Below are 12,586 nucleotides of genomic sequence, written 5' to 3' on the forward strand. Positions count from 1 at the left end.
TCCCTAAATAACAATACTCATATAATACTCTAAGTGTCTCATTTCCTAATCTACTTCCCTCAGCATCATGTGATTTAATTACACTACGTTCCATTATCCTCGTTCTGCTTTTGTTGATGTTCACTTTACACTCCTGCCATTAAAATTGCTACACCTCGAAGATGACGTGCTACAGACGCGAAATTTAACCGACAGGAAGAAGATGCTGTGATATGCAAATGATTAGCTTTTCAGAGCATTCACACAAGATTGACACCGGTGGCGACACCTACAACGTGTTGACATGACGAAAGTTTCCAACTGATTTCTCATACACAAACAGCAGTTGACCGGCGTTGCCTGGTGAAACGTTGTTGTGATGCCTCGTGTAAGGAGGAGAAATGCGTACCATCACGTTTCCGACTTTCATAAAGGTCGGATTGTAGCCTATCGCGATTGCGGTTTATCGTATCGCGACATTGCTGCTCGCGTTGGTCGAGATCCAATGACTTAGCACAATATGGAATCGGTGGGTTCAGGAGGGTAATACGGAACGCCGTGCTGGATCCCAACGGCCTCGTATCACTAGCAGTCGAGATGACAGGCATCTTAACCGCATGGCTGTAACGTATCGTGCAGCCACGTCTCGATCCCTGAGTCAAGAGATGGGGACGTTTGCGAGACAACAACCATCTGCACGAACAGTTCGACGACGTTTGCAGCAGCATGGACTATCAGCTCGGAGACCATGGCTGCGGTTGCCCTTGACGCTGCATCACAGACAGGAGCGCCTGCGATCGTGTACTCAACGACGAACCTGGGTGCTCGAATGGCAAAACGTCATTTTTTCGGATGAATCCAGGTTCTATTTACAGCATGATGATGATGGCATCCGTGTTTGGCGACATCGCGGTGAATCCACATTGTAAGCGTGTATTCGTTATCGCCATACGGGCATATCACCTGGCGTGATGGTATGGGGTGCCATTGGCTACACGTCTCGGTCACCTCTTGTTCGCATTGATGGAACTTTGAACAGTGGACATTACATTTCAGATGTGTTACGACCCGTGGCTCTACGCTTCATTTGATCCCTGCGAAACCCTATATTTCAGCAGGATAATGCACGAACGCGTGCTGCAGGTCCTGTACGGGCCTTTCTGGATACAGAAAATGTTCGACTGCTGCCCTGGCCAGCACATTCCCCAGATCTCTCACCAATGCAAAACGTCTGGTCAATGGTGGCCAAGCAACTGGCTCGTCACAATACGCCAGTCACTACTCTTGATGATCTGTGATATCGTGTTGAAGCTGCATGGGCAGCTGTACCTGTACACGCCATCCAAGCTCTGTTTGACTCAATGCCCAGGCGTATCAAGGCCGTTATTACGGCCATAGGTGGTTGTTCTGGGTACTGATTTCTCAGGATCTATGCACCCAAATTGCGTGAAAATGTAATCACATGTCAGTTCTAGTATAATATACACTCCTGGAAATGGAAAAAAGAACACATTGACACCGGTGTGTCAGACCCACCATACTTGCTCCGGACACTGCGAGATGATCACACGCACGGCACAGCGGACACACCAGGAACCGCGGTGTTGGCCATCGAATGGCGCTAGCTGCGCAGCATTTGTGCACCGCCGCCGTCAGTGTCAGCCAGTTTGCCGTGGCATACGGAGCTCCATCGCAGTCTTTAACACTGGTAGCATGCCGCGACAGCGTTGACGTGAACCGTATGTGCAGTTGACGGACTTTGAGCGAGGGCGTATAGTGGGCATGCGGGAGGCCGGGTGGACGTACCTCCGAATTGCTCAACACGTGGGGCGTGAGGTCTCCACAGTACATCGATGTTGTCGCCAGTGGTCGGCGGAAGGTGCACGTGCCCGTCGACCTGGGACCGGACCGCAGCGACGCACGGATGCGCGCCAAGACCGTAGGATCCTACGCAGTGCCGTAGGGGACCGCACCGCCACTTCCCAGCATATTAGGGACACTGTTGCTCCTGGGGTATCGGCGAGGACCATTCGCAACCGTCTCCATGGAGCTGGGCTACGGTCCCGCACACCGTTAGGCCGTCTTCCGCTCACGCCCCAACATCGTGCAGCCCGCCTCCAGTGTTGTCGCGACAGGCGTGAATGGATGGACGAATGGAGACGTGTCGTCTTCAGCGATGAGAGTCGCTTCTGCCTTGGTGCCAATGATGGTCGTATGCGTATTTGGCGCCGTGCAGGTGAGCGCCACAATCAGGACTGCATACGACCGAGGCACACAGGGCCAACACCCGGCATCATGGTGTGGGGAGCGATCTCCTACACTGGCCGTACACCACTGGTGATCGTCGAGGGGACACTGAATAGTGCACGGTACATCCAAACCGTCATCGAACCCATCGTTCTACCATTCCTAGACCGGCAAGGGAACCTGCTGTTCCAACAGGACAATGCACGTCCGCATGTATCCCGTGCCGCCCAACGTGCTCTAGAAGGTGTAAGTCAACTACCCTGGCCAGCAAGATCTCCGGATCTGTCCCCCATTGAGCATGTTTGGGACTGGATGAAGCGTCGTCTCACGCGGTCTGCACGTCCAGCACGAACGCTGGTCCAACTGAGGCGCCAGGTGGAAATGGCATGGCAAGCCGTTCCACAGGACTACATTCAGCATCTCTACGATCGTCTCCATGGGAGAATAGCAGCCTGCATTGTGGGAAAGGTGGATATACACTGTACTAGTGCCGACATCGTGCATGCTCTGTTGCCTGTGTCTATGTGCCTGTGGTTCTGTCAGTGTGATCATGTGATGTATCTGACCCCAGGAATGTGTCAATAAAGTTTCCCCTTCCTGGGACAATGAATTCACGGTGTTCTTATTTCAATTTCCAGGAGTGTATTTGTCCAATGAATACCTGTTACTCATCTGCATTTCTTCTTGGTGTAGCAATTTAATTGGCCAGTAGTGTACATCCTACTTTGAAAACTCTGTTCATTCCGTTCACCTGCTCTTCCAGGTCCTTTGCTGTCTCTGACAGAATTACAGTATCATCGGCGAACCTTAAAGTTTTTATTTCTTCTCCATGTATTTTCATTCCTACTCCACATTTTTCTTTTGTTTCCTTTACTACTTGCTCAATATATAGATTGAATAACATAGGATATAGACTAAAACCCTGTCTCGCTTCCTTCCCAACCACTGCCTCCCTTTCATGCCCCTCGACTCTTATAACTGCCATCTGGTTTCTATACAAATTGTCAATTGCCTTTCGCTCTCTGTATTTTAGCCCTGCCACCTTCAGAATTTGAAAGAGAGTATTCCAGTCGACATTGTCAATATCTTTCTCTAAGTCTACAAACGCTAGAAACGTAGGTTTGCGTTTTCTTAATCTATCTTCTAAGATAAGTAATAGGATCAGTATTGCCTCAAGTGTTCCAATATTTCTACGGAATCCAAACCTATTTTCCCCAATCGGCTTCTACTAGTTTTTCCATTCGTTTATAAAGAATTCATGTCAGAATTTTGCAACCGTGACTTATTAAACAGATAGTTCCGTAAATTTCACATCTGTCAATACCTGCTTTCTTTGGGATTGGAATTATTACATCCTTCTTGAAGTCTGAGGGTATTTCGCCTGTCTCGTATATCTTGCTCACCAGATGGTAGAGTTATGTCAGGGCTGGCTGTCCCAAGGCTATCAGTAGTTCTAATGGAATTTTTTCTACTCCTGGGGCATTGTTTCGACTTGGGTCTTTCAGTTCTCTGTAAAACTCTTCACACAGTATCATATATCCCATTTCATCTTCATCTTCTTCCATTTCCATAATATTGCCCTCGAGTACATCGGCCTTCCACAGACCCTCTACATACTCCTTCCGCCTTTCTGCTTTCTCTTCTTTGCTTAGAACTAGGTTTCCATGTAAGTTCTTGATATTCATACAAATGGTTCTCTTTTCTCCAAAGGTCTCTTTAATTTTCCTGTAGGCAGTATCTATCTTACTCCTAGTGATATATGTCTCTACATCCTTACGTTTTTCCTCTAGCCCTATCTGCTTACCCATTTTGCACTTCCTGTCGATTTCATTTTTGAGACATTTTTATTCCTTTTCCTGCTTCATTTATTGCATTTTTATATTTTCTCCTTTCATCAATTAAATTCAATATATCTTCTGTTACCCAGGGCTTTCTACTAGCCCTCGTCTTTTTACCTACTTAATCCGCTGCTGCCTCTGCTCTCAAAGCTAGCCATTCTTCTTCTACTGTGTTTCTTTCCCCCATTCTTCTCAATCGTTCCCTAATACTCTCTCTGAAACTCTCAACAACCTCTGGTTCTTTCAGTTTATCTAGGTCCCATCTCCTTAATTCCCACCTTTCTGCAGTTTCTTCAGTTTTAATCTACAGTTGATACCCAATTATGATCAGAGTCCACATCTGCCCCTGTAAATGTCTATTAATTTAAAACCTGGTTTATAAATCTTTGTCGTACCATTATATATCTATGTGAAACCTTTTAGTGTCTCCCGGCCTCTTCCACGTATGCAACCTTCTTTCACGATTCTTATACCAAGTGTTAGCTATGATTAAGTTATGCTCTGTGCAAACTTCTATTTTCTTCTCTTCCTTTTCCTTCTATCGAATTCCAGTCCCCCATGACTATTAAATTTTCGTCTCCCTTCACTAACTGGATAATTTCTTTTATGTCATCATACATTTCTTCAATCTCTTCGTCATTTGCGGAGCTAGCTGGCATATAAACTTGTAAGTAGCTTATCCGCACTCCTATCTATTTATTCATTATTAAACCTACTCCTGCATTACCCCTATTTGATTTTGTATTTATAAACGTGTACTCAAATGACCAGAAGTCTTGCTCCTCCTGCACCGAACTTCACTAATTCCCATTATATGCAACTTTAACCTATCTGTTTCTCTTTTTAAATTTTCTAACCTACCTGCCCGATTAATGGATCTGACATTCCATGCTCCTATCTGTAGAACGCCAGTTTTCTTTTTCCTGATAACGACGTCCTATTGAGTAGCCCCCCCCCCCCCCCATCCAGCAGATCCGAATGGGAGACTATTTTACCTCCGGGATATTATACCCAAGAGAACGCCATCATCATTTAACCATACAGTAAAGCTGTATGCCCTCGGGAAAAATTACGGCTGTAGTTTCCCCTTGCTTTCAGCCGTTCGCCGTACCAGCACATCAATGTTGTTTTTGTTAATGTTACAAGGCCAGATCAGTCAATCATCCAGACTGTTGCCCCTGCAACTACTGAAAAGGCTGCTGCCCCTTTTCAGGAACCATACGTTTGTCTGGCCTCTCAACAGATACCCCTCCGTTGTGGTTGCACCTGCGGTACGGTTACCTCTATCGCTGGGGCAAGCAAGCCTCCCTATCAACGCCAAGGTGATACTTAATATGAGACAAATAATGAAATTAAATTTGCAACAAAAAATTGGCGAGGTGGAACTAGGACTTGCACGCAGGGGGCAATATAGAGAGAGTTCATCCATTCCAGGAATCGAGAATATCGACAATTTTTGCGTGTTATCGTCTTTGATACTGGCGAGACATCACTTCCAGGAATTTCAAGACTTTCGAGAATGTTTCAATCTGAAATCTGAAGTCAAATAATAAATAACAAAAGAAATATTTTTATTTGACATAATAAAAAATTGATAACTTTCGGATTTCTTCCTTTGCTTGTACTGTGAAGCTTTGCTTGTTGCCAAATTTCGTGACTCTAGGTCACCGGGAAGTACACTACACTTTTTGATGAGCGAGTTTGTGAGTATCAAAATGTGTGATATAATTCGTCGTATGTTTTAATTGCACAGACTTAGAAGCTTACATTTATCACAATGCCAAGAGACCTTACAACTTAGTATGTGGCATAAATTTAAATTTGTTATGTCTACACTTTCCCGAGAAAAAGGGGTCTTAACAAACGGTCGGACTGTCAGATAACAAATGAGAAAAAAATTTTCTTGTATTCTAACAACTTTCTGAGTTTTTTCCTTTAGTTGTACTGTGAAACCGTGTTTCTTGCCAAATTTTATGATTCCAGATCAAAAGTAAGTACCCTGTATGCTTTGATGAGTGAGTTTGCAAGTGTCAAAATATGTGATATAAATAGATGTATCTGCAAACTGAGTTGACTTAGAAGCGTACATTTATTATAGTGCCTACGGACCGTGTACCTTAATAAGCGACATAAATTTCACCGTGAAGCGTCTACCCGTTCATGAGAAAAAAGCGTTTTTAACAGGTGAACAGACAGTCGGGCAGACGGACATCGAAGTGATCCAGTAAGGGTTCCGTTTTTACCGACTGAGGTAAGAAACCCTAAAAAGGAAACAAAACAAGTAAGAATGTCAATATAACTAACCAAGGAGTGAGACAAGCTTCCAGTCTTTCCCCAATTCTATTCAGTTCATATATAAATGAGGTAGTGAAACGACGAAACAACAATAATAAAGGAATAAAACTAAATAGGGGCTACGATACAGCGTGATTCCTCAACGGTGTTACAAACTTCCAGGGTCGATGGAAAAGGAAAAATGTATCAATTTGAGGTGAGGCCCTGGTCTGGAAACGATCGAGTAAAAATTATAAGCGAAAATTGTTGCGACAATTTTGACAGTGGAATACATATACCAATGCTGTCGTTACTAATTCTGTAGGTTTCCTGGAACATATCCCACTTGTTATTTGTCAAGAATTTGGTCCCAACATTATGAAGCCCCACCTCGCTTTAGATTGAGGGTCGTCAAAAATCTGGATCAGACGTTCCCTGAAGAGTGTATAGGCACAGGAGGCCCAGTTTCGTGACCCGCACGTTCACCTGAACTCACCCCACTTCTTGCGGGGCCATGTGACAACTCTTGTATACGAGACACCTGATTAGATTGAAGAAGGATCTCCTGGCAAAAACTCCCGTTGTCAAACGACACTGGCGATGTTAAAACGGGTACGGCAGAACACTGTGTGACAACTCCACGTCTGCATTGGCACTTGGGGTCGCCATTTTGAACAACTGTTGTAAAGGATTGCAGCTTTTGAAACTTGTGCAGGTAAATGGAATTCAGTGTTACTGTACCGAAGTCGTAGCATTTTCGAGCCCTCTGACATCAAGTTACGTGCACCGTTACTAGTCCATCAACAGGGGAAATTATCTGATGGTATTGGGAAGTATTCAGCGGGAATTCTGTACGTCGTTATCAGGGCTCCGAAGTTGGGGCCCCTCTGTTCGAGCACTGCGCGAGGCTAAGGTGTAATTTGAGTAGATTTTCGCTTATGACTTTCAACTCGGTCGTTTCCGAATAGAGTCCCTTACCTCAAATTGATACTTTAATTCTTCTCCATCATACCTGATAGTTTGTAACGTCATCATGAAATCACCCTGTATAAACACACTAACTTATGCTATAATAGCCATTTCTGAAGAACAATTACAAAGAAACATGTTTAAAGTAAACCAAATTGCTCAAAATCATAATTTCAGAATGAATAGCAAACAAGGAAGACATAAATCGAATAGTAGTGTCAGAAATGAAATTTCTCAGATCAATTGATAGATCGAGAAAGAAGATATTACAAATGAGCTTACAATATTTGCAATAACAGAAAAAATTCATGCATATAAAAGACATGCAACGAACATGTAAACGGAATGCAACAAGCAGATACTCTAAAAAGTTTTGTCATATATACCCAAAGGCGTCACGGACGTAGGTTGGCCCACAAAACGACGGAGCTAAGAAGCTAAGGCCGGAATGGTTCCTCGAACCTAATCCATCAATGTAGATGATGATGATGATAATGATGAGTTTCGTCTTATAACATCTTAGGCAAATTTTGGAAAATGTAGTAGACAATACAGAGCTGAACATTACATTTGTGCTGAAACGTTCCCTTCTTCTGTACATCATGCATCGTGCTGCGCTGCGTGCCAGTCGCGACCACGTACGACATAAACACGCTCTTAATGAAGCGCGCGAATACACTCCTGGAAATTGAAATAAGAACACCGTGAATTCATTGTCCCAGGAAGGGAAAACTTTATTGCCACATTCCTGGGGTCAGATACATCACATGATCACACTGACAGAACCACAGGCACATAGACACAGGCAACAGAGCATGCACAATGTCGGCACTAGTACAGTGTATATCCACCTTTCGCAGCAATGCAGGCTGCTATTCTCCCATGGAGACGATCGTAGAGATGCTGGATGTAGTCCTGTGGAACGGCTTGCCATGCCATTTCCACCTGGCGCCTCAGTTGGACCAGCGTTCGTGCTGGACGTGCAGACCGCGTGAGACGACGCTTCATCCAGTCCCAAACATGCTCAATGGGGGACAGATCCGGAGATCTTGCTGGCCAGGGTAGTTGACTTACACCTTCTAGAGCACGTTGGGTGGCACGGGATACATGCGGACGTGCATTGTCCTGTTGGAACAGCAAGTTCCCTTACCGGTCTAGGAATGGTAGAACGATGGGTTCGATGACGGTTTGGATGTACCGTGCACTATTCAGTGTCCCCTCGACGATCACCAGTGGTGTACGGCCAGTGTAGGAGATCGCTCCCCACACCGTGATGCCGGGTGTTGGCCCTGTGTGCCTCGGTCGTATGCAGTCCTGATTGTGGCGCTCACCTGCACGGCGCCAAACACGCATACGACCATCATTGGCACCAAGGCAGAAGCGACTCTCATTGCTGAAGGCGACACGTCTCCATTCGTCCCTCCATTCACGCCTGTCGCGACACCACTGGAGGCGGGCTGCACGATGTTGGGGCGTGAGCGGAAGACGGCCTAACGGTGTGCGGGACCGTAGCCCAGCTTCATGGAGACGGTTGCGAATGGTCCTCGCCGATACCCCAGGAGCAACAGTGTCCCTAATTTGCTGGGAAGTGGCGGTGCGGTCCCCTACGGCACTGCGTAGGATCCTACGGTCTTGGCGTGCATCCGTGCGTCGCTGCGGTCCGGTCCCAGGTCGACAGGCACGTGCACCTTCCGCCAACCACTGGCGACAACATCGATGTACTGTGGAGACCTCACGCCCCACGTGTTGAGCAATTCGGCGGTACGTCCACCCGGCCTCCCGCATGCCTACTATACGCCCTCGCTCAAAGTCCGTCAACTGCACATACGGTTCACGTCCACGCTGTCGCGGCATGCTACCAGTGTTAAAGACTTGCGATGGAGCTCCGTATGCCACGGCAAACTGGCTGACACTGACGGCGGCGGTGCACAAATGCTGCGCAGGTAGCGCCATTCGACGGCCAACACCGCGGTTCCTGGTGTGCCCGCTGTGCCGTGCGTGTGATCATTGCTTGTACAGCCCTCTCGCAGTGTCCGGAGCAAGTATGATGGGTCTGACACACCGGTGTCAATGTGTTCTTTTTTCCATTTCCAGGAGTGTACATCAGATCGGCAGATTTACTCGGATACGTGTACTGATAGAGCCGGACTAATTCTCTACACTGCTACACCATTGAATCGATATAAACAAGGCTCGCCAGGCTCGTTTTCATCCACGAGACATGGTTAAATTTTCACTCCTCACATGCTACTAATAAAGTCCCTGTAGCGCTCTACCTACTTTCAAAAATATTCTGAGATCTCACCATTGGACTGGAAAATAAGTGTCGCTCTGGTGGTGTGCGTGTAACGAGGATGATGAGAGGGTGATATGCAGAGGCAAGGGGCAGTGTACTGTGTGACGCTCTAACCAACAGCGTCATTCTGCTGCGTCTGACTACGGTGCTCTGCAGAGGGCGCACACCACTTTTAGCATTGACTTTCAAGCGAGGTAGCCATTGCGAGGGTATTTAAAAGCTGTGGTGTTCATTATTGAGTGTGTGTGTGGGGGGGGGGGGGGGGGGGCATAAAACATAAACGTGACACGTATTATGTTAAGTGATAACGGTTGTATATTCACTGAAGTGCCATAGAAACTGGTATAGGCATGCGTATTCAAATACAGAGGTATGTAAGCAGATAGAATACGGCGCTGCGGTCGGCAACCCCTATATAAGACAACAAGTGTCTGACGCAGATGTTAGATCGGTTACTGCTGCTACAATGGCAGGTTATCACGATTTAAGTGAGTTTGTACGTGGTGTTGCAGTCGGCGCACAAGCGATGGGACACAGCATCTCCGAGGCAGCGATGAAGTGGGAATTTTACTGTACGACAATTTCACGAGTGTACTGTGAATATCAGAAATCCGGTAAAACATCAAATCTCAGACATTGCTGCGGCCGGAAAAAGATCCTGCAAGAACGGGACCACAGACGACTGAAGAGAATCGTTCAACGTGACAGAAGTGCAACCCTTCGCAAATTGCGGCAGATTTAATTTTTGGATCACCAACAAGTGTCACAGTGCGAACCATTCAACGAAACATAATCGATATGGGCTTTCGGAGCCGAAGGCCCATTCGTTTACCCTTGATGACTGCACGCCACAAAGCTTTACGCCTCGCCTGGGCACATTGAACTGTTGATAACTGGAAACATGTTGCCTGGACGGACGAGTCTCGTTTTAAATTGTATCGAGCTGATGGACATGTAGGGGTATGGAGATGACCTCATGAATCCATGGACCCTACATGTCGGTAGGGGACTGTTCAAGCTGGTGGAGGCTCTGTAATAGTGTGGAGCGTGTGCAGTTGGAGTAATATGGGACCCCTGATACCTCTTGATACTACTCTGGCAGGTGACACGTACGTAAACATCCTGTCTGATCATCTGCATCCATTCATGTCCATTGTGCATTCCGACGGACTTACGCAATTCCATCAGGATAATGTGACACCTCACACGTCCAGAATTGCTACAGAGTGGCTCCAGAAATACTCTTCTGATTTTCATCACTTCCGCTGGCCACCAGACTCCCCAGACATGAACATTATTGAGCATATCTGGGCTGCCTTGTAACGTGCTGTTCAGAAGAGATCTCCACCCCTCGTGCTGTTACGGATTTATGGACAGCTCTGTAGGATTCATGGTGTCAGTTCCCTCCAACACTACTTCAGACATTAGTCGAGACCATACCACGACGTGTTGCGCCACTCCTACGTGCTCGCGGTGGCCCTACACGATATTATGCAGGTGTACCAGTTTCTTTGGCTCTTCAGTGTAAATCTGTCTTGGGAGAGTCAGAAGCAGAAACAGTGTGGCAGGTAAGCCTGGAAAGTGTGGCATAGGACAAAAACAGAGAACACACTGGAGATGCCACAAAGTTTCTCCACCCCTCTCTCCTCAGAACATAACATACTAACCTTCTTATTTGCACGCCACAGCAGCATTTCATACAGTGCCTTCAGCTGGTTGTTAGCGACTTTTGCTGGTTACCTGTACGACAATAAAACAGGAATACAGTTCAAAGTCAACTGCTCAAAAGAGACCGCATTTGAAGTTTCCACAGAAACAAAGAAACTTACTGGCCTCAACTGAATCTCCCTGAGTCCATAACTTTTATCCAACATCACATTAAACTAGCTGCTGGCTCTGCGATCGGATCTGAATTTTTTCTATTGAGCGTATACTCATTCACTAAACCACACGCCGGCAGGGGTGGCCGAGCGGTTCTAGGCGCTACAGTCCGGAGCCGCGCGACCGCTACGGTCGCAGGTTCGAATCCTGCCTCGGGCATGGATGTGTTCTAAGTTCTAGGGGACTGATGACCTCAGCAGTTAAGTCCTATAGTGCTCAGATCCATTTGAACCATTTGAACTAAACCACACAACTCACTCAAAATACTGGAAGTGCCCCAGTCAGAGTTCCACGGCTGCTTATGGAAAGCATTTCGGATTCTTGCAGGTTTTCTATATTTTAAAAACAACTTCATTGATCACTAAATATCGCTGACTGCAGAAATACACTTCGAAACACCACCTTCGCCTGAAGGCCACAAGGGTTGCCTCATACACCGCGCAAGAACAGTCGGCCGACTTATTTGTTTTAACATTTTGCCACTTCACACTGTCAGCTTCAAAACAGAGTTCAGGTATTTCCGTTGGCCATTTGCTACTCTACCGCAAAGAGCTGCCTTCTACCACACTATTTCAAAATTTATTTCCAACGGCAGCTCGAAAATGCTTACTATCAAGAGAACATCGCCCAGTCTGAATCCAGCGTAGTAGGCGTCGGCCACAATCCATTTGGGAGGATTACAAGAAGGCCGATCCACCATCTCCACAGGAGGAAAGCCTCCATACCACAGGTATTAGAAACTATCTATGGCGCACACGATAGCCAAGGATATAATCAATCGACGTGGGCAGGAAATGATACATTTCAGAATAAAACATTAATACAGTTTATCGAATCTGACTGCTACAGGCAGTACTCTTGTAGCCTGACCTTAAACGTGCACCACTTGATAAAAAAAAAAAAAAAAATAATCCGGATCCCCTCTGTCATGCGGAATTGACCACTAGATGTCATGAGAGGCGGGCCTGCCAGTATAAAAGGAGAGACAGAGTACTGTGTTGTCAATAGAGAGTTAGCCCACCCGGCTATCCACGCGGTCCAACGCGTTGCTTGCCGAGCGGGAAGGCATGCCGGTCCCCGGCACGAATGCGCCCGGCGGATT

At 46.5% G+C, this 12,586-nt stretch overlaps 1 protein-coding gene across 1 annotated transcript in view; it reads left to right on the forward strand.

The window, feature by feature from the left end:
- LOC124796399 (collagen alpha-1(III) chain-like) overlaps positions 1-12,586 on the forward strand; it is a 203,182-nt gene that overhangs the window by 162,648 nt on the left and 27,948 nt on the right. The gene's annotated exons all lie outside the window — the stretch shown is intronic.

This window comes from Schistocerca piceifrons, chromosome 4, assembly GCF_021461385.2.
Source record: "Schistocerca piceifrons isolate TAMUIC-IGC-003096 chromosome 4, iqSchPice1.1, whole genome shotgun sequence".
Taxonomy (NCBI): Eukaryota; Metazoa; Arthropoda; class Insecta; order Orthoptera; family Acrididae; genus Schistocerca; species Schistocerca piceifrons.